The 24,151-nt window shown below is 34.0% G+C and overlaps 1 protein-coding gene across 5 annotated transcripts in view; it reads left to right on the forward strand.

Moving 5' to 3' along the window:
* The window catches only part of LOC101888529 (cAMP-specific 3',5'-cyclic phosphodiesterase), a 668,201-nt gene that overhangs the window by 111,267 nt on the left and 532,783 nt on the right, over positions 1-24,151 (forward strand). Inside the window, exon 1 of one of the 5 annotated variants that reach the window (XM_059121840.1) lies at positions 13,738-13,845. The exons of the other annotated variants lie outside the window; for them this stretch is intronic. The gene's annotated coding sequence lies outside the window, so the exon portion shown is untranslated. Of the gene's footprint in view, positions 1-13,737; positions 13,846-24,151 lie in introns of those variants that run through there. 5 annotated transcript variants of the gene reach the window in all.

Here is a 24,151-nt window from a genome sequence, read left to right on the forward strand (position 1 = left end):
CAAAGGGCTTTCGATATTAATTAATTAAATGAAAACCGTTGATGTGTTACCTATCTAGCATCCGGAATGCTCAAATAAAATTGAAGCAACAATTCTAATTCAGCTGAAGAAGAAGTCGTAAAAATTTTATGTAAATGTTTGTGTATGTGTGTTATATGGAAATAATGTTTATTTTACAGAAATGAAAAAAAATTAGCATCTTCAGAAAAAAATAACAAAAAAAGGGCATTGTTCAATTTAATGGTGTTAAATGGTCGTGCTGGCGCACTTCATTCTGTGAAATAATAATAAATAAAATACCTTCCTATAATAATTATAATATATTTTAAAAAAGCTAAGCGTGTCAGTGTGTGTGTGTCTGTCTATCTGTGTGTGGGTGTCTTATATTCGCGTGTGACAAGTGCTAATTGAAAATTATCAACAAAAATGTGGGATTTTTAAAAAAAAGAATATGTATTAATTTTGTTTCTTGAATTCTACAAGTTGTCGAAAGGTTAATAGCCCACGGAACTGACCTATATTTTGCAAACAAATCCCAGTGTTTGTTCCCAAAAAAAAAAAAAAAAGAAATGTAAGCCATTGTGTAATCATGAAGGCATGGTTTATACTACATGTATTTTTGTATTTGAATTGCAATACATGCCTATTAAAGTTATGTGAGATTTTTTTCTTTCAAATTTTTTCCTTCAAATTTTTAAAAATAAAAATGTGAAAAGAATAAATAATTTAGAACACATTGTGTTTGTTAAGTGCTTTTTTGCTCTGTAAATCGGCCAAAAAACATAATGTTTAAATAGATATATATATATGAATATGTATATTGCTGCATACCTAAGTGCCTCTCATGTGCTGTGAATATTCATTTGCTGTGTGTTTTTTACGATAGTGAAAATACAACAACACCAATACTTAAAATACAAAAAAAAAAAAAAAAAAATCGGCTGTCCGTTTGGTTATCATTTTTGATGGATATAATTCTCATTTAATTTGTTGGAAATGTTATGTTATGGTGCTATCCAATATTTTCAAAAAAAAAAAAAAAAATTCTCTTTATATCGTCAACGATTTATATAAATTTTACAAAAAAAAAAAAAAACGAAACTCGAAGAAAAAAAAAAAACAAGAAAAAAAGGCCAAACTTTGAATACCCATTACGAACTTCAAATACCAAATTTGAAACAATTCCGGTGAATAATGACGCTAAAATCATCAAAATACTGAATATCGGGAGGTAAAGTTGTAAGGGGCCTATACCAATACATGGACCTACATAGCCCATTTTCAATACCAAAAGTCCAGGAGAGATAAAATACATTTGAGTAAAATTTTATCAATCTACTTCATTTCGTTCGGAAGCTAGAGTGATTTCCAAATTTAAAACAATTCCGGTGAATAATGTTGCTGAACTCAACAAATTACCGAATATCGGAAGGTGTCGTTATATGGGGGCTATACGAAGATGTGCGCCTGCACAGACAATCGGTATACTCCCACTTATACCACTCCCACAAGGGGTTAACATTTTGAATATCCTCATAAAAACGCGAAATTGACATCCGATTCCATTTCCATCAAGACAAGATATTTTATAAAGATGGTAGACATCGGACCATTCCTCCAGGTAACGCCCCCATAAAGGGTCAAATATTTGAATAACCAAAACAATTATAAAATCCGAAATAAGGATCCAATTCTCTTCAAATTTTACACATCCCAATATTTCGACTAAAGCAAGATCTGTTGTGAAGATGGGATGTAACGGTCCACTCCTTGTGATACCTCCTCCACAAAGGGTCAAATTTTTAAAAATCCATGAAGTTCATAAAACGTGAAATTAACATCCGATTTCATTCAGACTTGGCACATATCAATATTTTTATCAGACCATATATCTTTTACGAAGATGATAGAGATCAGACCATTCCTTCTGGTACTTCCCCCACAAAGGGTCAAAAAAATTTTGAATAACCAAAACGTTTATAAAATCCGAAATAAGCATCCGATTCTCTTAAAATTTTACACATCTCAATATTTTTTATTAACCTAAGGTCTGGTGCGAGATGGAATATATCGGTTCACTCTTTCTGGTACATCCCCCACAAAGGGGGACTGACACTTTTTAACTTGTTTTTATCGGTATTAGAAAAAGTGGAATGCCCTGGTTCGGTATATCGGGTACATCACTCACATTTCCACATTTTCCAAAAAAAAAAAAGATCACAAATATAAAATGAAGTGAATGAGTTACCCGAAATTTGGACCATATCTCCTAGTCCCGGAAAATATTTTTTAGAGTGGCCTTCAAAGGACATTTCCAAAAATTGATTTTTTCAATACTCTTTTATTAAAAGAAAAAACACTTTCTCTTCCTTCATCATGCCCTGTAACAATAGAAACCTTCAAGCAATCAAATTTAATTTCCATATATCCAGTTATTTTCCATCACTTGAAATCAGAAGTCAATCTCAGGTGAAATTTCCAAATTTCATTTTATTAGGCCGAAATTAAAAAATCGAAATCACATTCAATAAAAATTGTCTTGCTAATATTTACTCCGAACCCATTATCTTCTCGGCAAAACACACCTTTGAAATCAATTATCTGTGCCAATAAAACTATATAAATCTCATATATATGAAGTTCATAAAATCAATTGCTTAGACAACCAGCAATAATTGCTTTTGATCAGCTATAATCACAACAAAATTACGAAGATAAGATTTACTGCACAAAAAAAAAAAAAAAAAAAAATCTTAAATGAGCGGAAAATAATAAATGCCAATTAAACTCATCTAAGTGAAGCCAACTGACAGACAGACAAATTAAAACACTTTATAAAACAATCATAAAAAGACAACAACACCAACAACAATAGATACGTGTCCTCCACCAATGACGACAGCAATAGAGATACGTCAACACCAGCAACTGACAACAACACCAACGCCTTCACTCCCGACAATGCGCCGGCGTGTCTCCTCATTGTTAAATCTCAAAACCCTCCAACAGTACCACCACCTCACGAACCATTTAAGGTAACATCGTTATTTGTAATTTACACCACAAACAACAACTACAACAACAACAATACCACACCGCAACTCATGACTATTCTTTTGCACCCGGGCAACAATGGAACGAATGATGAAGATGATGCTCGGTTGTGTGTGTGTGTCGTGGTGTCGGTTCACAACATTGAGACAAGCAGCTGTCAGTTGTTGTTACAACAACACAACGTGAGGGTATTCCAGGCGGTCAAGTTCCGCATCAAACCAAACATCTTTGGGATGTTAATTAATCGATTGACAAACAATTGTTAAGTGGCGTTGTTGTTGCTGCTGTTGCTGTAACTGAGCCAAGTGCAACAAAATTCAAGTGGAATTGTAAAGAAAATTTTATTCTTCTCTTTTTTTTGTTTTGTTAAGAAATTAAACAAAAGAAATGAAATAGTCAACAATTCTGGTCTGGTTCATAATTGGTAATAAAGTCGGGTTGTTGTTGTTGTTTTTTCCTTTTTCTGTATAATTTTATTAAAACAAATAAAAAACCATATGTTGTTTATAAAAGAGCCCACGCAATAATAAGCTGGGCTTAATTAACTTCCATGTGTAAATAACGTTGAAGAAAACAAGAAACGTTTATATTAGCGCTATGACACTGGCCTACAGTTTTATTGGGAAGAAAATAAAACGAAGTGAGAAGCAAGCTCAAAACGGAGCTGTATAACAAGTAGTTATTTGGTGACAAAAAAGTCGATAAGCTGGGAAAAAATCAAAATTGATAATTTTAATTTTTTTTTTTTTTTGAAACGGCTTCTTCTAAATTATTTTAGAAGGACTAATAGGAGTCCTTTTCAAAATAAATTAAAAAATCCAAACGTAATTCTAATTTTTTTATTCTTCTAAAACTGTTTTAAAAAATGTGACGTTTTTTTGACTCCTTCTAGAAATGTTTCGCACAAAACCACATATTTTTAGTCCTTCCAAAATAAATAAAAAATAAATTAAAAAAATCAACTTCCTTTCAGAAATATTTGAAAACGAAATCCACGTTCTTTACGTACTTCTAAAAATGTTTTCATTCTTCTAAAAATATTTTAAAAATGTGTCGTCTCTTTGGGCCCCTTTAAAAATATTTTTTAAAAATCCACGTATTTTTAGTCCTTCCAAAATGAGTTGAAAAAAATGTTCGTCCTATATGTCATTCTAAAAATATTTTTTATATCCACGCATTTTTAGTCCTTCTAAAAAACATTGTCAAAAAATTAAATCCTATTAGTCCTTCTAAAAGTACATTTCAAAAATATTTTTCATTTTTTTTTAATCTAGGGCCTTCCAAAAAAAAAAAAAAAAAAAAATTAAGAAACCTTCGTCCTTTACATAGTTCCAAAAATATTTGTAAAGTGTACGTCATTCCAAAAATATTTAAAAAATCTTAGTCCTTTACTTAGTTCTAAAAATAATTTAAAAAAACTCGTCCTAGAAGTCCCCCTAGATATATTTTTAAAGTCCTACGCCCTCTAAGTCCCCCTTCAATTTTTTTAAAAATCCACGTTCCAAATATGTTTAAAAAAACCCACGTCCTTGAAGTCGCCTACAAATATTTTTAATAAATTTTTAAGAAACCTTCGTCCTTTACATAGTTCAAAAAATATTTGTAAAATGTACGTATTTAAAAAAAAATAGAAATATTTTTAATATTTTTAAAAGTCCCACGTCCCCAAAGTCCCCCTAGAAATATTTATATAATAAAGGCCCACGTCCTTGAAGTCCCCTAGAAATATTTTTAAAGGCCCACGTCCCCTAAGTCCCCCTAGGAATTTTTAAAAATCCACGTCCTTTAAGGACCTTTTTCCTTTACATTGTTCCAAAAATTTTAAAGAAAACCCAGGTCCTTGAAGTCCCCCTAGGAATTTTTAAAAATCCACGTCCTTTAAGGACCTTTTTCCTTTACATTGTTCCAGAAATGTTAAAGAAAACCCAGGTCCTTGAAGTCCCCCTAGGAATTTATAAAAATCCACGTCCTTTAAGAACCTTTTTCCTTTACATTGTTCCAAAAATGATAAAAAACCCAGGTCCTTGACAAGGTACAAATATTTTTAAAGACCCATATTAAATATATTGAAGTCCCCCGACAAATATTTTTAAGGCCCCACGTCCTTGAAGTCCCCTAGAAATATTTTTAAAGGCCCACGTCCCCTAAGTCCCCCTAGGAATTTTTAAAAATCCACGTCCTTTAAGGACCTTTTTCCTTTACATTGTTCCAAAAATGATAAAAAAAACCCAGGTCCTAGACAAGGTACAAATATTTTTAAAGACCCATATTAAATATATTGAAGTCCCCCGACAAATATTTTTAAAGGTCCACGTCCTTGAAGTCCCCCTACAAATATTTTTAAAGGTCCACGTCCTTGAAGTCCCCCTACAAATATTTTTAAAAATCCACGTTCTTTAATGACATTTTTTATTTACATAGTTTAAAAATGGTTTAAAAAACTTGAGGTCTTACTAATAGTTTTAAAGGTCCACGTCTCTAAAGTCCCCCTAGAAATTTTTAAATTCACGTCCTTTAGGTTTTCCTAAAAATATTTTAAAAAATCCACGTTAATTAAGTCCTTCTGCAATAATTTAAAAAAAATCTTTTAAAAATATTTTTTAAAACGCCACGGCCTTCAAGTCTCCTTAAAAATATTTTTTAAAACCCCACGGTCCTGAAGTCTCCTTAAAAATATTTGTTAAAAACCCACGTCCTTCACGTCTCCTTAAAAATATTTTTAAAAATCCTCTTTAAAAATATTTGTTAAAAACCCACGTCCTTTAGGTCTCTTTAAAAAATATTTTTAAAAATCCTCTTTAAAAATATTTTTAAAAATACACCTCCTTTAGGTCTCTCTAAAAAATATTTTTAAAAATCCACGTCTTTTAAGTCCCCCTAAAAATATTTTTAAAAATCCACGTCCATAAGGTCCATTTAAAAATATGTTTAAAAATCCACGTCCATAAGGTCCATTTAAAAATATGTTTAAAAATCCACGTCCATAAGGTCCATTTAAAAATATGTTTAAAAATCCACGTCCATAAGGTCCATTTAAAAATATGTTTAAAAATCCACGTCCTTTAGGTCCCTCTAAAAATATTTTTAAAAATCCACGTCCTTTAGGTTCCTTGTATAAATATTTTAAGAAAATCCACGTCTTTTAGGTCCATCTAAAAATATTTTTAATAATCCACGTCCTTTAGGTCCATCTAAAAATATTTTTTAAAAAATCCACGTCCTTTAGGTCCATCTAAAAATATTCTTAAAAATCCACGTCCTTTAGGTCCATCTAAAAATATTCTTAAAAATCCACGTCCTTTAGGTCCATCTAAAAATATTTTTAAAAATCCACGTCCTTTAGGAGTTTCTAAAAATATTTTTAAAAATCCATGTCCTTTAGGTGTCTCTAAAAATATTTTTAAAAATTCAATTCCTTTAGGTCCCTCTAAAAAATTTTTTAAAAATTCAATTCCTTTAGGTCCCTCTAAAAAATTTTTTAAAAATCCACGTCCCTAAGGTCACCCTAAAAATATTTTAAAGAAACCACGTCCTTTGGGTCCTCCCAAAAATATTTTAAGAAAATCCACGTCCTATAGTTCAACCTAAAAATATTTCAAAAATCCACGTCCTTTAGGTCGCCCCAAAAATATTTGAAAAAAACCACGACCTTTAAGTTCCCCTAGAACTATTTTTAAAGGCCCACGTCTTTAAGACCTTCTAGAATTATTTAAAAAAATCCACGTTCTTTTAGTCCACCTAAATATATTTAAAAAACTTCACGTCCTTAATATCCTTCTGAAAATATTTTTATAAATATCCATGTTTTTTGGGTTATTTTTTTAAACATTTTAAAAAAAACTAGTTTTTCCAAAGTTTGTTAGCCAGACAGACAGAAGGGCGGGCAGACGGACATCCCTATATCGACTTTAAATCTCATGATATTGACTTGGACTTAAGAGATCCAGGGTCTTAAATCGTTATTTGTATGAGGCACGTTTTGGCTGTATTAAATGATATATATTCTCTCTGTAGCCATATGGCTGAGGGGAAAAAGGACCTCTCATTGTGACTAACTTCAATGTTACAATTTTTGGCCCAAATAATCCTCGTATTTTTACGAGTTATATTATGGAAGATACTATGTCCTCTGTAGTGGGATTCTCTAACTCATTTTTTGAGTTACCGACAAAAATCGGCAACTTTTAAACCCAAAATTTTGATATAAAAAAGAAGTTAAAGTTGACAGCATTGGTAACTATAGGTAGGTCTTAGCGACGACATTGATTTCGTCGCTATCTAACCGACTTATTTCGTTAATTACCGAGCATATATGAGCATTTTAATTTTTCCGACTTTTGTCGGTAACTCAAAAAATTAGTTAAAGAATTCTACTACTGGTATTCTATGAAAAGGAAGACCTATGGTATTCCATAAAAATAAAAATCTACTCGTCTCCTGTAAAAAAGAAGACCTCCTGGTCTTCCATGCAAAAATTTAAGGATTCCAAGGAATCTCAACCCGGAATTACCAAAACAAAAAAAAAAAAAAAAAAAAAACGTGGCAATGGGAGGAACTTGTCCATTTTATTGAGGTTACTTTGCGATGCAAAAAATAAAATAAATGCCGATACACGAGTATTCTGTTTTTAGTTATTTCATAATGTACTGGTGTTTTCCTGTAATTATTGAAAAAATGAGCCAAGTACCATACATATCGAAAGACCTGACTATCGATATTTTTCCAGCTCTGGTAGGGTGGGCCTTTAAATAAACATTATTATTTGTTTCGGATTTTATTTTTCACAAATTTTTAAAATCTTGGAAAATTTTACCTGTCAGACATTTAGGCTTCGTCAGTAGATCCCCCTTCCCCACCTCACGCAATAAATTACGTTCTATTTATATTATTTAAAAATCATGTAGAACATGCGTTCATGGAACACACCAAACTCTAGTCATCTATGCTGGGGATAATTCTGAGAATTTTCATTCATCCCCCCAACGACCTTCATCTGCATTAATACCTTTATAATTTATTTCATTGACTTGTCATTTTCCTGAATCTTCGTCGAAAATCTTGATTGACAGCTAAACATGTGAAGGAAGGGTGGCACGGTGTATTCGGCATGGCAGAGATGGAGAGATGGTTGGTTGGATGGCATTTCAGATAAATCTATTTTTGTTATTCATTTTTACGATTCGCAGAGATAAAAAAAATGTGGTATGGCAATGTGGATCACAGAAATTTTATGTCTGTCTCTAGACGAAATATTTTCTTCGACAATTTTGTGCCAAAATTTTATTTTTTTAATCTGTGCAAGCGTTTGTTCTGCTTAATATTTCAATTATCTCTTCAATGTTAATTTTCTCGGCCGAAATTAAAACAAATCCCACAAACGGACAGAGAAACAATAAACCTTTACTAAATAATATACAATTGTTTGTATTATTGTTTTTTTAGAGCTCTATTCGAGGTGGTTGTCAAAATTCGAAAAAAAAGAAGAACAACCAAAAAACCGAATGCCTTTTGCAGCCCATATTCATGAGGTTCTGATGAAAACCATTTGTCTGGCGAAAAGCCATTTTCATTCAATTTACCATGAAAGAGAACTGAAAAGCGTGTAAAATGTTTGTGTATTCGCCATGGCAAGGGTCGTGCCCGGGCCCATGCCGCCATTCATGCATGGTAAATATTTTTGATGGATTGTCGGCCCATTGTGTTCCCCCACCAGAAAAAAAAAACATAAATTTCATTCAGTTTCTAATTAAACTAAAAATAAGCAGCATCTTGCCAATGTGTATACATTCTTGTAATACACAAAATGATCCCACCCTCCAACCCCTCCTCTCTTCTCATAATCATTAGCTTCATTAAGCAGAATTTTATTAATAGAATAGTTGAGAAAATAGAAGAAAGGATGCAAGCTATAAATGCCATAAGGATGTTACTTATACTTCCCCTTCTGGCATCATAATTTCTGTTTTTTCTAGGGTGCCTGTCCGTCTATCTGTCTGTCGGTCCGCCCATCTCACTCTCTCTCAGGCTATTTGCTCTAAGTACTTGGATCATATTGTTAACTGCCCTGATAATTACAATGAGCTCTTAAAGTGTTATTAAGATATTATCTTGTCTCATTTATGACTGCATGTAGACTGCAGCATTTGTTCGGGCCACAGTTGGCGCTAAGGAGGTGTTGGCTGGCAAATAATGCTGCACTTTTATGACAAATTGTGTTCTATTTTTTCCTCTAATGCAATTATGATTTATGGCCAAAGAAATTAAATAAATGGGAAGTGTTAATTGAAACCAAAGAGCCGAGACGGTTATTAGAAGAGGGTACGAAGCTTTCATAAATTTTGCATAGAAGACTCAAAGGTCTTCTTTATAGAAGACCAGGAGGTTTATTTCATAGAAGACTTCATTGAAGACCAGAAGGTATTTTCTTTATAGAAGACCAGGAGGTCTTCTCTTCATGGAAGACCAATACGTCTTCTATATAGAAGACCAGAAGCTCTTCTCCCAAGAAGACCTTAAGCTCTTCTCCATAGAAGACCAGAAGGTCTTCTACATAGAAGACCAGAAGGAGGTCTTCTCCTCTTAGAAGACCAGAAGGTATTTTCCATCATAGAAGACCACAAGGTTTTCCCCATAGGAGACCAGTAGGTCTTCCCCATAAAAGACCCGCAGGTCTTTCCAATAGAAGACCTGGAGGTCTTTCCCATGGAAGACCAGGAGGTCTTCTTCATAGAAGACCTGAAGGTCTTCTTCATAATAGACCAGAAGGTTTTCTTCTTCTTCTCCATAGAAGCCCAGAAGGTCTTCTCCATAGAAAACCAGAAGGACGTATTCTCCGCAAAAGACCAGTAGGTCTTCTCTACAGAGGACCAGAAGGTCTTCTCCATAGAAGACCAAAAGGTCTTCTCCATAGAAGACCAAAAGGTCTTCTTCATAGAAGACCAAAAGGTCTTCTCCATAGAAGACCAAAAGGTCTTCTCCATAGAAGACCAGAAGGTCTTCTCCATTGAAGACCAGAAGGTCTTCTCCATAGAAGACCAGAAGGTCTTCTCCATAGAAGACCAGAAGGTCTTCTTCTTCATAGAAGACCAGAAGGTCTTCTCCATAGTAGACCAGAAGGTCTTCTTCTTCATAGAAGACCGGAAGGTCTTCTTCTTCATAGAAGACCAGAAGGTCTTCTCCATAGAAAATCAGAAGGTCTTCTCCATAGAAAACCAGAAGGTCTTCTCAATAGGAGACAAGAAGATCATCTCCATAAAACACCGGAACATCTTCCACATAGAAGACCAGAAGGTCCAAGAGGTCTTCTCTTTATAGAAGACCAAGAGGTCTTCTTTTCATAGAAGGCCCAGAAGTGTTCTTTTCATAGAAAGCCAAGAGGTCTTCTACCCACAAGACCTTAAGGTTTTCCTCATGGAAAACCAAAGGTCTTTTCCAGAAGAAGGTCTTCTCCATAGAAGAGTAGAAGGAGGTCTTCTCCACAGAACACCAGAAGGAGTTCTTTTCCATAGAAGAGTAGAAGGACTTCTTCTCCATAGAAGACCATAAGGTCTTCTCCACAGAAGACCAAGAGGTTTGCTTCTCCACAGAAGATGACCTGAAGAAGAAGACCTCTTCTCATAGAAGATCAAGAGGTCTTCTGTTCATAGAAGATCAAGAGGTCTTCTCCACAGAAGACCAGGAGGTCTTCTTCACAGAAGACCAGGAGGTCTTCTTCACAGAAGACCAGGAGGTCTTCTTCACAGAAGACCAGAAGATCTTCCCCATAGAAGACCAGAAGGTCTTCCCCACGGAGGACCAGAAGGTCTTCCCCATAGAAGACCAGAAGGTCTTCCCCACGAAGGACCAGAAGGTCTTCTCCACAGAAAGACAAAAAGGTGCTCTCATTAGAGGACCAAAAGGTCATCTCCATAGAAGACCATCAAGTCATCTTTTCATTGAAGATCAGAAGGTCTTCTTCTTTAGAGAAGACCAGAAGGTCTTCTTCTTCATAGAAAATCAAAAGGTCTTCTTCATAGAAAATCATAGAAAATAGAAAGTTCATCTATTCTAGAGGTCTTCTTAATGGAGCACTAAGTGGCGTTCTCTCTTAAAAATTCTTAAAATATTTTTTTTGTTATTTTTGTAATTTTTATTCCACACACCACCCCTCCCCTTCTCTATTCCCTCTTCACCATTCAATGTTATTCACCTTCAAGTTCTTTGCCACTTAACCTACAAACGGGCAAAGCCGACTATGGCATTAAACCAATTTTTAAAGTTCACCGAGATAATATTTCCAACGTTGTTGTAGGGTTTCCCAGATGGTGTCATGCCACAGCAACCTCGGTCTCCTCTCTCTCTCGTTCTCTTTCTCGCTGATAGCACCATTTCCTGGTATTATATTTTGCCAACAATTGAAATCCCTCCATCTACCACCCACCCAACCATCCAATTGCTGCCATCGCCGCCCTCAGTAGATACATTTCCGTTGTTTGTTTTGTTCTTGTCAGAAGGGATTTTCTTTAGTAGCAGAGGAGCTTCGTAACGATTCGTTTTGTTGTTTAATCACTCACAATAATTTATTTATTAACTGAATATGGGGAGTATTGGCAAAATGTGAAACAAAAATAAAAACAATGGCAACAAAGGGTGGGGGAGGGGAGAAAGGGGAAGAGCATTTATAACAAGATTCATTGAAGTGCAAATTTTAATATCGGCAAGGGAGGGTTTAATGTCAAGAGCGGGCGGGAGACAGTTGAGCGGGAGAAGAAGCTGTTTTTGCATAGTTCGCACAGTTGCCAACAGTAATTGTTTTATACCCATATACGACCTATAACTTAGAAGACCTCTGGAGGACCCTTATAGTATACAAGACCTCTTGAGGTTCTCTATAACATAGAGTATCTCTTGAGCTCATTTAAAACATAGAGGGCCTCTTGAGGTCCTCTATACAACATAGAGGACCTCTTGAAGTCCTCTATGCAACATAGAGGACCTCTTGAAGTCCTCTATGCAACATAGAGGACCTCTTGAGGTCCTCTATACTACATAGAGGACCTCTTGAGGTCCTCTATACCACATAGAGGTCCTCCTTAGGTCCTCTATATAACATAGAGGACCTCTTGAGGTCCTCTATACAGCATAGAAGACCTCTTGAGGTCCTCTATACAACATAGAGAACCTCTTGAGGTCCTTTATATAACATAGAGAACCTGTTGAGGTCCTCTATATAACATAGAGAGCCGCTTGAGGTCCTCTATATAACATAGAGAACCTCTTGAGGTTCTTGTGCCAATAACATAGAGAACCTCTTGAGGTCCTCTATATAACATAGAGAACCTCTATATAACATAGAGAACCTCTTGAGGTCCTCTATATAACATAGAGAACCTCTTGAGGTCCTCTACATAACATAGAGCACCTCTGGAGGTCATCTATAACATAGAGGACCTCTTGAGGTCATCTACAACATAGAGGACCTCTTGAGGTCATCTACAACATAGAGGACCTCTTGAGGTCATCTATAACATAGATGACCTCTTGGCATAGATTACCTTCGGAGATCGTTTATGACATAGTGGACCTCTTGAGGTCCTCTTTAGCATAGATGACCTCTTGAGATCCTCTAAAGCATATCTCATTCTTTATGATTTCATTCTTTCAAACCCATTGCGTTTTGGAATTTCAAAACAAAAGCACCAACAAATGAATATTCACAAAGCCCTAACGGTAGGATGTACTTAAAAAAACTTAAGTAGAAGGAAAAGAGAAATCTGAGAACTTAAAGAGCAAATGAGCTTCAGTCCATATTCCATTGCCATAAATAACCACCCCTCCCCCCACTTCGAAATTTTAAATTGTGTAAAATTGAAAAAAGGAAAGAATATCTGTCACCCACTTTGGTGTTTACACAACAAAATAAATATTTAAAAATATAATTATGGAAAAAAAGCCAGAAGAATAAGACAGTAGACCCAAATGAAAAGAAAATGGGGGAAAAATTAAAGCAGCAACCCAGTTTAAGTGCGAAAAGAAAAAGAAAGTGAGGTGAAATAAAAAAAAAAATACCTGCCGGAATAAAGGTCATGTTGAAAAGTGAAATTGTGTTCAAGAAGTGTAAAACGCCAACAACAACAACAACAAGAAAATTAATTATTTTTCAATTAGCCGTTGTTGTGTTTTTTGATTCCAACAAATGTGTATGAATAAATTTGCCCCAAAAAAAAATTGGAGGTCCAAATAAAAGCAAAATATTATTATTTAATGCATATTTTTATTTTAGCCCAGTGGCTGTGAATTAATGTAAAGTTGTGTTGCAGAAAAAAAAAAAATAAATATAAAAAAATTATTATGTTTTGTTAAATAAAAGCCCACCCTGAAGATATAACGCAGTCATTATCATCAACATCATAGCCAGCAACAAAAGTAGCCAACAAAGAAAAAAAAATACCAAAGGCCAAATTCAAATAAGTTTTGTTCTCATTTTTTTTTCTCTGTGTGTTTGTGTTTTTCAGCAAAAAAAGAATAAAGTTTTTTCACTGAAGGCAAAAAATTATTTAAAAAAAATATAAATATTATAATAAATAAAAAAAAATAATTTTTGGCAAAAAGCATAGCACAAGTTCTGTAAAAAAGTTGATTTTTATGTCAAGAAAATTATTTTGAAAATTGTTGTGTTGACAAATACTATTATTTTAAAAAAGAAAAATTAAAAAAAAGAAATTGTGTTACAAAATTATGTTTGTGTGATTTTGTTTTGCCGCTCATATTCTGATTTTTTGGTGGAGATATTTTCTTTGATTTTGGAGAAAGGTAAGTCGAAAATTTGATTTTAGAATTCTAAGCAAAATTTTGACTGGGGAAGTTTCATGGAATTTCAAACAATGTTGTAGCTGGTTCTGGCATTTTAAAAAGGATATTCAGTCCTAATTGGGAAACTCAAATTTTAACTTAACTGTCACCAAAAAAAAATCCCCTAAGAACTCTAAAACAATTATTTTAGGCCTCTTGAGGTCCTTTATAGCTTAGAATACCTTTTGGGGTCCTCTATAGCATAGATGACCTCTTGAGGTCCTCTATAGCATAGATGACCTCTTGAGGTCCTCTATAGCATAGCAGACCTCTTGAGGTCCTCTATAGCATAGCAGACCTCTTGAGGTCCTCTATAGCATAGCAGACCTCTTGAGGTCCTCTATAGCATAGCAGACCTCTTGAGATCCTCTATAGCATAGCAGACCTCTTGAGGTCCTCTATAGCATAGCAGACCTCTTGAGGTCCTCTATAGCATAGATGACCTCTTGAGGTCCTCTATAGCATAGATGACCTCTTGAGGTCCTCTATAGCATAGATGACCTCTTGAGGTCCTCTATAGCATAGATGACCTCTTGAGGTCCTCTATAGCATAGATGACCTCTTGAGGTCCTCTATAGCATAGATGACCTCTTAAGGTCCTCTATAGCATAGATGACCTCTTGAGGTCCTCTATAGCATTGATGACCTCTTGAGGTACTCTATAGCATTGATGACCTCTTGAGGTCCTCTATAGCATAGATGACCTCTTGATGTCCTCTATAGCATAGATGACCTCTTGAGGTCCTCTATAGCATAGATAAGATTAATCTAAAAAATTGCAATAAATTTATTCCATTTAAAAATATCTTTAAAGGAGGTCAGGAAGATCTTAAAGTAGTTTTTTCTTTGTTTTTAAATAGTATTTACCTCCATAATATTTAGGCCTAATTTGAAAATTTTTCCCTAAATTTATGCTATTTATTAACCCTGTAAACTGCTCTAAAAAGCGGGCCCTAAATTTACCCCATTTAAAAATATCTTTAAAGGTCTTAAAGGAGTTTTTATACCCTACACCACATAGCGGTCAGGGTATTATGTCTTTGTGCATTTGGTGGTAACATGGAGAAGGAAGCCAGCTAGAGCCATGGTTACTTTTGAGGATCTCCATAAAATCACTTTCTGAGTCTATTTATGCTTATCGGTCTGTCCGTCCGTCTGTCCATGGATTCTTGTGAAAAAAATGCAGATCACATTTATTATCCAATTGATATGAAAATTTTCCAAACAATATTTGTTTGGCCCAACGACGAACCCTATTCAAATTGCTGAGAATCGGTTCAAATTTAGATATAGCTTCCATATATATCTTTAGCCCATTTCGGGTGCCCAAATGACTTGAATTTTGGCACATCCGATCGTATTCGGTCTAGAAGCTAGTACATCAAATTTAGTGAATATCGGTTCAGTTAGAGCTATAGCTATTTGGGCTTTTAAGTTCCTCACATGCGTAATATGCACTCTACAAGAATGATATTTGGTATCAGATAACTTATGGGCCTCAAAAACACTTCTTTTTATTGAGATCCGATCTGATTAGGATATCTTCAATCGATTTCGGTTTAATTGTGCACTAAATTGCAAATGACTTGCATTTTGGCACTTCCGACCGAATTCAATCTAATAGCAAGTACATCGAATTTGGAGAAAATATATATATAGAGTTATATATAGCTCCCATGTATATGTTTCATGAGATTCGGGGTTTTAGTCCCTAACATGCACAATATGCACTCCACAAGAATTATATTTGATAGCAGATTATGAGGCTTAAAAATAGCTCTGTCAAATTTTATTGAGATCGGATAAGATGAGGATATAGCTCCCATATATACCTTCAACCGATTTCGGGTTAATTGTACACCAAATTGCCAATATCATTTCAAATGTCTTGAACTCAGGCACATCGGATCGAATTCTGCCTAGAAGCAAGTACACCAAATATCCTCTTTTTTGCGATATAGCTTTAGCTCCCACATACAGGGTAAGATAAAAAACTGCAACAAAGTCAAATGCCATAGTTTTCACTTTTTTTCCTTAAATTTTATTAAATGAAATCTGAAAATGTCAAAAATAGCATCAAATTTTAGAATAAGTTTAGATTTGGTCGAATTGGTCACCATTGGCATGAATTATGGCCTTCAAACGGCCAATGAAACCGTCACACGCTGCCCGAATGTTGCTCTGCAGTATTTTGGCCCATTTCCGGCGAAGAGCTTCCTTGAGTTGATCAACACTTTGGTATTATTTAGTGCCAACTTTGCTTTCCAAAATACTTCAGACACTGTTATGGCGGCCCACACAATATCACCATGTCCGGCGCTTGAGTTCTGGTGGCCAACCGAAGGTGTACATTTTCAGCTGACCTTTTTGGCAAGTAAACACGATCATTTTGTTTGTTTACAAACTGCTGGACAACGAATGTTTTCTCATCGGAGGAAAGCAAATTCGGCAGTTCACCCCTTTCGGCCAAGCAAAGCAATTCTTTAGATCTTTTCTGTCTATTTTATTTCTGTTGTCTTGTAAGTTCTTGCAATTTTTGGAATTTCAATGGCTTTACCCCGAGCTCATATTGAAATATTGAAATTTGCAGAATGGAATATTGCGATATGTTCAGCTCGCGAGCACTGCAACGCGAATTTCGATCAAGTAGTTTTGAAAAAATGCCTTTGAACGCTTGTAAATAATATAATGAGCTGTCACTGGAATAATTTTAACAGCTGTCGGACGAGCGGCTTAGAAATTAGCTTGAATTTTGTTGCAGTTTTTTAATCTCATCCTATATATCTTTAGCCCATTTCGGGTTATTTGTGTATCAAATTCGTCCAAATGGCCTGAACTTAGGCACATCCGACCGAATTCAGTCTAGAAGCAAGTACATCAAATTTGGTGAAAATCGGCTAAGTGATATCTATAGCTCCTATATATATGTTTCATCAGATTTGGAGTTTTAAGTCCCTCATATTCGTAATGTGCACTCTACAGGAATAATATTCGCAACCAGATATCTTATAGACCTCAGTAATACCTTTGGCAAATGTTATCGTGATCGGCTCAGATTTGGATATAGCTCCCATATATATCCTTAATCCGATTTCATTTCATTATTGTGAAAATAATGACTAATATCAGCCGAAATGGAGTGAAATTCGGGACGTACGTTTTCATTTTAGAGGAAGTCGGCTCTGATATATATTTTGTTACTATAATCCTTCGCGAAGTGATAGCACGCAATGTATAGCAATATTATTTGGCGTAAAAGATAAAAATGTCTCCGTCAAATTTTGTGAACATCGATTCAGAATTGGATATGCCTACCATGTATTCGTTCCCTCTAAAACCAAATTATAACTGCTTTAAAGCGAAATGTTGATAGGTGGTATGAACTACTTCAAAAAAAAAAAAATATATTTTGTTGCCGGAGCTCTACGAAGTATGCATAGTGGTCTAGGATATCATATATTCGGGCCGCCCGATTTTGACGGTTCCTTATATGTTTTTTTTTTTTTGGATTTGATATTACAATATAAAAACCTTATACTAGAGCCCTCCAACAATGAGGAACAGTTTTTATGAATCAATTTATTTTAACAAAATTTTCCTAAAAATGGTCCTTAAATTACATCCATTTTTTTTGTTTTTTTTTTTTCTTTTTAATTTTTCATCCTGTCAGTGCATAAAATGACCAGCTTAATTATATATTTAACTCCCCAGTTAAAATTAATATTTACATATTTAATATTAAACATTTTTTATATCAGCAAATATTTTTTTTTTATTTTTCGATAAAAAAGAAATTAATTTTTCTCTACTGCCAGACTTAAATACTTAATTTCCACAGCAAAAATGAAAAAAAAACCTAAACCAGACCCCTATATTTGCCTTTGAAATTCCATGAAAAAGAAACTCGCATCCCCGGCCTTTATCTCTAATTTAATTACAAAAAATTGTCTCTTTTATTTATATATGAAAAATCCCAAAACTATTTGAAAAAAGCCTCAACTGTGTGTACATAGCATCGTTGTTTTATATTATTATGGACGTCCTGCAATTTAGAGATTTAGTGCATCTAATGCAACTATTCTTTTTTTTTTTTTTTGTTTTTGGATAACCAAAAACCAAATTAAATTATATAATTACTCATGCAGTCAACCAATGGACAGCTCACGTGGTTGGAAAAAACTATTTTCTTGTTGCTGTTGTTCTCTGATTTATTTATGTGTGTATGTAGCTTGCGGACTATCAACCCGAAAAAATGGAAACTGTTTATTTTTAATTTTTGTAACCACAGGCCTTTTCATATTTGTTGTGAGTGAGTAGAACATTAATTATATTTGACAACAAAAATTTATTACAGTGTTATGCTTTTTGGGAGGGTGAGGTGGAGGATGGGGAGAGAACAGGTTTTTTGAAAATTTGAACTACTATAATGGATAGTGTGGACGAGGGAATATAATAAAAAAAATACATAGAAAATATAATAAATTTTTATATTAGAAATAATTAAAAAAGAAAAAGAAGAAAAGAAAATTTAAACAAAAGCAAACAAGTCTTTATGTGTGTCTTTGAAAGGACTAAATGCCTTTTCAAGAACTCAAAATGCCTTTCAAGATATTTTTTTCTATAGAATATCTCTTAAAAACTTCTACTCATCATTGAAATAGTATTCTTCACAATATAATAGATAACAATGCAAGGATTATTTTTGTTAAAAAGTTTAACCCTCAAGCGGGTCTTCATGGGCCTTTTTATAAAAGATATGTAAAATCTGGAATAAAAATTATTATTTCCTTTGGTGACTTATAGTGAAATTTGATAAAAAAATATTTATATATTTTTATTGACTTCATCCTCCGAAAATGGTTGTTTGTATTGAAATTTTGCATTACCCCTAGTGTATTTCTAAAACATATTTATTCCTGACTTTTTGATATATTCTCAGACCTATAGTTGGATAATTTTGTAGAATATTTTTTTTTAATATTTTGAAAAAGCGACCAAAATAATCCTAGTTCTAGGTATTACTAACACAGCAAAGACATGTAACTATAAAGATTGAACAGAATGCATATTAATGTCTCGATCGGGCAATAGATGGCCAACGACATGCCAAAAAGTGCATTGGGGATATTGCAGAAATATGTTATATAGAAATCGCGAAATAATGGCGGAAAAAACATTAGTACTGATAGATATGGTGCATCTGAAAAGGTGTATTAGCTCCATAAGGTCTTCTATCGATAAATACATTTTAAAAATTTTAATGCATGGACTTTTTTTTTTTTTTTTGAGGCTGTCATTAAGGACTGCGCTGAAGCCTAGCATTTTGGATGGTGATCGGATAATATTTAGCTGCTGAAATGGATCACAATTTTGTGGAAAAATACCAAAATTATTACTATTACATGAAAGGGGCACCACAGGCCTTTACATTGATGTTTTTTTAAAAAATCCACGTTTCTTGGTCTGATAGCCTTTGAAAAAACTTTCTTTAAAAATAAAGGTTAATTCAACTGATGGTCCTTTAAAAAAAATTCTTTAAAAATTCTACGTTTCTTCATTTGGTGGCCGTTGAAAAAATATTCTTTAAAAAATCTAACTTCAACAGAAATCCACGCTTCTTGATCTGACGGACTTTGAAAAAATATTCTTTAAAAAATCTCACTTCAACAGAAATCCACATTTCTTGATCTGATAGACATTAAAAAATATTCTTTCAAAAATCTCACTTCAACAGTAATCCACGTTTCTTGATCTGATGGACTTTGAAAAAATATTATTTAAAAAATCTCTCTTCAACAGTAATCCACGTTTCTTTCATCTGATGGACTTTGAAAAAATATTCTTTAAAAAATCCACGTTTCTAAATCAGATGGACTTTGAAAAAATATTCTTTAAATATCCACATTTGTTGATCTGATGGACTTTGAAAAAATATTCTTAAAATATCCACGCATCTAAAACTGATGGTTCTTGAAAAACTTCTTTGAAAATCCAAGTGTCTTGAAAAAATATTCTTTGAAAAATCCGCGTATTAAAACAGAAGACCCTAAAAAATCATCTGTCAACTGTGGTATGGTGGGCTGGGACCCCCTTCGAAATCGAAATTTAATATTTTGTTTTTTCAGAATATTTTTCTTGAAAAATATTCCTTTTTTTCGGATCTCCCATTCTCCGAAATAGCTTCGAAAGACATTTCTTGTGAAACCGGCACCATACCCACTGAAATGTTAAAATTTTGTATGGTTTTGAGAAAATTTTGCTCTGACACGAAATGTTTTCGAAAGACATTTCCAGCTACTTTAGGACAGGAATCCTGAAATATATTTTTTTACCTATCAAAAATCAAAATACCAATTAGACCCTCTATCGTGGAAAAAGGGTCTTTAGTTTTAAGAATGTCTTCTGTCCATAAAAACAAAAACTAGTAATCCACCTATTGCAGAACTCAGGAGCTTCCATCTGAAAGACATGTTTTCCATAAAATACCACTTAAAGAAGATCTTAAATGAAGAAAGCCTCTAAAAGGTGTTATGTCACCCAAAAGTTTCAAAAAAAGTGTTCAGTCCACACCCAGTCGGCGAAACATCTCTTAAAAGTACTCTACCGACAAATTTTTTTTTTAATGGAACATCCCAAAATGTGTTCATTCTATTAAAATTTTCTTATAGGTCCTTCATCTATGAAAAATTTATTACACGTCCTTCTTAAAGGACCTTAAAATGACTTATATTCGAAATTACTTTTTTCTTCCAAAAAATCTTCTGTCCATTTAAGAATTTTCAAGGATTTTTGTGCTTTTAGCCACAAAAGACTCGTTAAGATTATGCTTAGCCCTAAGAATACACCTTCCCCTGAATTGACAACAATGGTCGCCTATCCATAAGATAACTTCTCAACATCTGCTACGCATGGAAGAACTCCTCGACGTCATTTGTCAATGGAAATTTTCCATATATTTTTTTTATTCATGGAATATGCCTTGAAAGTCCTTCGCGAGAAGACTTAAAAAAGTAAAAAGACTTCTATCCAATGAAAGCTCAATTTCTTATGTTTATGGAAGTTTTAAAACAAATACACCATTCCCAACTAGGCCTTCAATCCATTGAAATCCTCCTCAAAAACTTCTATGCACAAAAGACATTGTCAAGCCCAACTATCTACAAAAAATCTCTTAAAGTTCATCTACCCATTGAAGACCTCATCAACGACTTCTATACACAGAAAGCATTTCAAAACACTACTATCGACTTCTTTCAGAACCTCTTCAAGGTATTCCTTTCATGAAAAATCAAATTGGTCTTTTATCAATAAAATACATATTTAAGATTCCTCGATAGAATATTTTTGGGGAGGGTTTAAAAAGGTCTTCTTCCCAAGAAGATGGACCAAAGAGCTCAATGCCTTCTACTTATGGACGTTCCCAAAAAAGTCTTTAATCCATGTAAGTCCTCTTATACGTCATCCAATAGAGAAACTCTAAAATTACCTGTTTAAAAAAGACCAGTTAAAGTTCGTATATGTGTAGAAGATTGGACTTTGTCCTTGTTGGACTTTGTCTTTCAAGGCCTCCTGCTATAGACAATCCATTAAAGTTCTTATATCGACTGAAGAACTCTCAATGTCGCCTTTCCATAAATTACCTCTCACATAGAATACCTCTTCGACAGCATTTGTCCATTAAAGTCCATGTCAAGGTCGTCTATCCATAAAAGAATTGCTATAGTCCTTCTAGCTCCAGTGGGCATCCCTAAGATCACCTATGCATATTACATGCATATTCAAGGTCATCCATTTAGGTAAGATATTTTAAAAATATTTTATCTTTTCAGGACTGAAGAAGAGCTCACATGGTTCTTATGTCCACAGCATAAATAAAGAAGTTTTTTTTTCGCATACGTTCTCAAAAATTACCTTTCAAAAGGTATTCTATCCATCTTGCTTCTGGATGCCTCTTTTGAGTACACCTAAAAAATCTCCTTCTAATAGAAGACCCAAGGGACCTTTAATCTATAGAATCATCTCAAATTTTCAAAAGTTCATTAATTTTTTTTAATTGCCCAAAATAACTCATAAATGCCTTATTCTCAAAAAGGTCTACCAGCTACTGAAGACTTTTAAAAGCTGTATATGAAAGTAGAACATACGGTTAAAATATTTTTTCCCAGTTTGTAAAGTCTTCAAATTTTTTTTTTAATTTGAAGAAGACTTCCGAGTTGTCTTCTGTGTTTATAAGAACCCATAAAAGTCAGTCATCTAGGGAATAACTCAAAAAATTTAGCTATAGAAGTCCACAAGAGACCATCTAAGAATACTATCAAACCTGCTCTTATATATAAGACCTTGTTAAGGTGTCCTGCTTTATAAAACACCTGAAAAGTTCTTCTCTTCTTCTATTAGGGCTTTTATGCCTGGAAGTCCTCTTTGAATTCCTCCACATATTAAAGAGTTGGTATACCAATGAAAAAAATCTTAAAAACGTTTTTTTCTCTATAGAGACCTTGTTCGTATCCTTATATCCTTGGCAGTCAACCACATCATTTGTGGTGGATTACAAACATATGTTTTTTTCTTTTTCTTTGCGATACCTCTTCAGGTTTAATGGAATTCTTTACAAACACACATCCATATATGCCAATTATATAAAAAAAACTACAAAACAAGTTTTGTAATCCATGAATGGATGGGATAACATTTTCAATGGGTTTTCTAGCAAAAAAAAAAAAAATAAATAAAAGACGGACAGAAAAAACCTAAGGGCCATGATATGCTTGCAATTCTTTTCACTTTATACCTACATCTCCATCCTCTTTGTGCTGATTTCTTCAAGTTTTCTTTACTTCTTAGGTGGGTTCTCTTATTCTACCTTGTTTGAAATCTTGAGACTGGTCAAAGTTATAAGTAAGAACTTCCACAACAAAATGCATTGCCAAATGAGAAAAAGGAGAAAAAAAGAAAATTGCACGCACACATAGGAAAACATCATGTATACACACAAACGCACACACATACATATCCCATGTTGAGATTTAATGGGCTTTGAAATGTTCGATTATTAATTCATTACCCGGTACTTGTTGTTGATGAGGACAATGATATGGCTCGGGATGCTGCTGCTGCTGATGGCAATGACACTGGCACTGGCGATGTGCTTGATTGATAAACGTCTACTGCTTAAATATAAACCCATTTATGTAATTAAAAGCAATAAAAAGCATGCAATAGAAAGGAGGAGGATACTCACTCTCTATTGGATCATTCACATGAAGTGTCCTTGTTATATAAAATGAAATTGAATTGAATTAATGAACTGTAAAGGACGTTTTCTGTGATGTTTTTGTCTGCATTATTTTTTCATTTTGAATAAAAATATAATATTGAAGGTATAAAAAATAAATCTCTGTGTGACAAGGATGGTCAAAAGAGGATATGGTACCAAAACTGTTAATATTAATAGCTTAGAAAACGTGCCTTTAAAATATGACAATATTTATTTGAAGATATTCTCCTTTACAATATTCTTTCTCTAGTCAAAATTATTTTTGAGTCTCGAGAGGTAGGCCAAAAATATTTCAGTATCGGAACATTTCCAATTTTTTTTCAAATGTCTATAATGAAATATTTTGGCCAATTATTTGTCGAAATACAGAGAGTGTTAAATTTCCACTTTTAGAACCTGAGCTGTAGACCAGCAAATAATTTCCCTTTGCCAAAATTCTTTAATATTTCAATACCTCACCAATGACATATTTAGACCTCCGTCTTTAGATCCTGAGCTTTAGACCAGCAAATAATTCCCCCTCGCAAAAATTCTTCAATATTTCTATACCTCAGCAATGGCATATTTAGACCTCCGTTTTTAGATCCTGAACTTTAGACCAGCAAATAATTCTCCTTTGCAAAAATGCTTATATATCTCAATACCTCAGCAATGGCATATTAAGACCGAGATTTGTTCGAATTGGTCATCTTCGGCATTAATTGTGGGATTAAAACGGCCAATGAAACCGTCACACCCTGCCCGAATGTTGCTCTGCGGTATTTTGGCCCATTCCCGGCGAAGCGCTTGGTTGAGGTGATCGATACTTTGGTGCTTTTTAGTGCCAACCTTGCTTTCCAAAATAGACTCCAAACACAATAGTCTAACGGATTGATATCCGGAGATTTAGAATGAGTTTAGATTTGTTCGAATTGGTTACCTTTTGCACCAATAAAGGCCTTCAAAAGGCCAATTCCCGGCGAAGCGCTTGCTTGAGATGATCGACACTTT

This window comes from Musca domestica, unplaced genomic scaffold (genome assembly GCF_030504385.1).
Source record: "Musca domestica strain aabys unplaced genomic scaffold, Musca_domestica.polishedcontigs.V.1.1 2, whole genome shotgun sequence".
Taxonomy (NCBI): domain Eukaryota; kingdom Metazoa; phylum Arthropoda; class Insecta; order Diptera; family Muscidae; genus Musca; species Musca domestica.